Source organism: Jaculus jaculus, chromosome X (assembly GCF_020740685.1).
Source record: "Jaculus jaculus isolate mJacJac1 chromosome X, mJacJac1.mat.Y.cur, whole genome shotgun sequence".
NCBI lineage: Eukaryota > Metazoa > Chordata > Mammalia > Rodentia > Dipodidae > Jaculus > Jaculus jaculus.
Window position 1 is genome coordinate 38,341,910 of NC_059125.1, and position 3,828 is coordinate 38,345,737.

A 3,828-nucleotide genomic window follows, 5' to 3' on the forward strand; every position below is an offset into this window, starting at 1 on the left:
CAACAGATTATAACATAATCTGATGGCAATATTAGTCTGATTTCTAGTGATGTTATGAAGGCTGTCAGCTACTGCAAGGATCATGAATCTCAATAAAAATTGATCTTGGCTTAAAACATGGAGCAGCCATCCTGCTGACCTGGGAGAAATCCTTGAGGAAAATCAATTCTGAAGGCACAGAACTCCAGAAAATTCTGCTTCTAAAGGATAAAGCATGCTTTTCATTTTGAGGCCTACATTCAGAAGCTAAATTAAATTTCAGATGTCTCAGCTTTTTCCCTGTCTCTATAAAATTCAACTCACAAATTTCCTATGCCTCCAGTTTACTAAATCTGGCATGGGTAGTCTTCTCTCAGATGAGTTCCAAGGTTCTGTTCAGCTTGGTTAGTTAACTATAGCCATTATTGTGAAAACTACTGGGTCAGATTAGCTCCATTTGTTTGTTTGCATAATAATGTGTGAATATTTAGCCAGCAACTAATGCTGGCCCTTATTACTAGGCTCTGACATTGGTAGAGGTCATCTGCAAAGCTATAGACAAACAAGAAAGTAACTTCGGTCAGCAAACTGACAACAGTGTCATAGTAAATAGCATCATATGATTTCCCTTCAACAAAGATGATTTGAGCTATATTGTCAAATCTCCAACTTTGTCACTTTGCAAAAATGACATGATTTCTCATGTTTCAAAAGTATTCTTTCTGTAAAATGGGAACATAGTTTTATTTCTTGAAGATCATTGACTAAACAAAGGAATAAAGAGAACATAGGAGAATAAAGTTTTAGCCTCAAAGGACATTTTGAATTAGGAAATGCATGGCCTGTCTGGTCCTTCTCAAGACTCCTCCAAACTGACACAAAAGGGATTATTTTTTTTTTTAAGGTATAAACCTGAAAAGATAAGAACACAGGAGATAAGACAACTGCACAATTATGGAAGTTGAAAAACAACAAATGGCCCAGAAAACCTGAGAAATAGAATCCTTAATCTCACAGAAGGGAAAGCTGAGAAGCAGTCTGATATATACAACAAGCAGCGTGGAAGGTGTTTGGAACTGGTAGTAACTGGCACTATGGAAGTTGGGATGAGGGTAGAACTTGCAGAATAATTGAGTACACTGTGGTGTATATAATATTTGGAGTCCAGACCCTTGACCTCACTATGTATACTAGTTTGATTGCCTTAACTATACTCTAGCAACAACCAAAGATTGATCTTGGCAAGAGGAAAAGTCAGGGAAATTCTGGCTGGAGAAAACCAAAGAGCATTGGGGGGAAAATATCTAAATAAAAAAAAATAAGGAATTAACTGAAAATTTATGTACTGAATTTGATATGCCACTTCTTTCATTTCTTTTTTTTTAAAGATAAAGGCAAAAGAACCTTTATTTTAAAAAATACTTTATAAAAATATAGAACTTACTTACATATTAATATAAACAGTAAAAAATACTTTATCTCTGTGTTACTACAAATAGCTGAATATAGTAAAAAAAAAGAACTTTTCTACAAATTACTATAAGGAGGTACAGAGTAAAAATAGAAACAATTGGCCTTAACTTTCAGCCAAATAAAAAATCTCACTTTAGAGAAGATCAAAATGTGGGAGACTGAGGATATTCACCATAACCTTCCATGTTCCCAACATCCTCTTCTGTTTCTGGACTACTTGCAGTAGATGACTTTTCTGGGTTGTCGTTGCCACTACCAGTGCACGGTGGTCGGTTTGCTGTCTCCAACACTCGTGCTCTCTTTGTGCGCCACCCATCACCCGGGTCTGGGTCTTTACGTTTAACTGTCTGCGGTGTGTGCGCTGGACTGGCTTCAGGAGTGGACAGGACCATTAAAGTCAGGTTGTCTCCCACATTGACATCATGGGTGGTATGACATCTGCTTCCAGATATACACTTGCTTTTCAATGAAATAACAGAAGAATGAAGAATCTCACACTCTGGGAAAAAGGTCCGTAAAGCTCGACAAAGGAAAACATTCTCCTCAGGGTCCTTTTGAACACTCTTCTCTGATTGTGCCTTAATCTGTGCTTGTTTTTTGATTTCTTTTAATCTGTTTACATCCATTAGTAGTTTCTCTACTTCTCACTCACTTTGTTCAACTTTTTGGCATACACTTTTCAATTGTTCTTGGATTGATGAAAACATTTCATTTATTCTATGTACTTCCTTTAAAGACCCATCTTCATTAAAAAAGTCAGGGCTGTGTGCTTTTACTGCTCTGCTAAACCAGAGGACGCACAGGAAGTGGATGCTGTTTTATAGCCCAGCTGTTCAGACATGCCCAGATTGGCAACCACTAAAGGTACCTTATAAAAACGTCCTTTTTGAGGCTTGTATAAGGCATGCTCCAGGCGATGAGTAGAGCAACTTTCTGTTATTACACTTGGTGTTAACAGCAAAAAGACAAGTTCTTGGCTTGAAAAATGCTTCTGTAAGTTTTTGTGAAGCAGTCTTTCTCTAAATGTCATGATCTGATCTGAATGACGACAGAATTTGTACCAACCAACAACATTCTTTGTGACACTTGGAAGTATTTTCTTCAGTGCATGTTAATTTACTTCACCTGAAGCATTATAAAAGCAATTGTATAAACAATTTCCACATCATCTATTTTGGAATCAGTGATGCTATTCTTGGCTTCAACTTTCACCTCAACAAGGAGAAAACCGTCCGTGTCCAAGTCCGTGCTAAGGTGCTGGAAGGTGAGCGTGCCGAGCACAAATCCAGACAATATCTCCGACGTGCTCTCGCCCTCCATCCTGCCCTGTGTTTGTTGTTAGCATATATGAAGGCTACTGATTAATGTGTATCTATTTTGTATCCTGCTACATTGCTGTAGGTTTTGATCAGCTCTAAGAGTTTGCTAGTAGAGTCTTTAGGGTCCTTTATGTATAGAATCATGTCATCTGCAAATAATGTATAGGTCTATTTAAGTGATTAATCTCATTTTGATTTAATTTAGGTAGGTCATATAAATCAAGAAATCATCCATTTCTTTCAGATTTTCATACTTTGTGGAGTATATGCTTTTATAGTATGTCCCTATGATTTTTTGAATTTCTCTGGAATCTGTTGTGATGTTACCTTGTTCATCTCTGATTTTATTAATTTATGTCTCTTCTCTCTTTCTTTTGGTCAGATTTGCTAAGGGTTTATCAATCCTGTTTATCCTTTCAAAGAACCAACTCTTTGTTTCATTAATTCTTTGGATTTTTGTTTGTTTGTTTGTTTCTATTTCGTTATTTTCTGCCCTAATATTTATTATTTCTTCCCGCCTACTGATTTTTGGTTTGCCTTGTTCTTCTTTTTCAAAGGCTTTAATGTGAAGCATTGGGTTGTTTACTTGCGACCTTTCTAATTTCTTAATATAGGCACTTAAGGCTATAAATTTACCTCTTAGAACTGCCTTCATTGTGTCCCACATATTTTGGTATGTTGTGTTCTCATTATCATTTGACTCTATAAGGTTTTTGATGTCCTTCTTGATTTCTTCATTGACCCATTCATCATTTAGTAGTGTATTGTTTAGTTTCCATGATTTTGTGTATGCTCTATAGCCTTTCTTGCTACTGATTTGTAGTTTAATTCCATTGTGGTCAGATAGAATGCAAGGAATTATTTCAATTTTCCTGAATTTGTTAAGATTTGCTTTGTGTCCTAATATAAGGTCTATTTTAGAGAATGTTCCATGTGCTGCTGAAAAGAATGTATTTTCTGCAGCCTTTGGATGAAATGTCCTGTATATATCTGTTAGGTCCATTCCTTCTATGACCTCATTGAGTCCAGATGCCTCTCTGTTTATTTTTTCCCGGGA

General features: G+C 36.3%; 1 pseudogene; it reads right to left on the reverse strand.

Moving 5' to 3' along the window:
• Positions 1 to 1,595: 1,595 nt before the first annotated feature.
• LOC101609787 lies at positions 1,596 to 2,772 on the reverse strand (annotated as a pseudogene).
• Between the last annotated feature and the right edge of the window lie 1,056 nt (positions 2,773 to 3,828).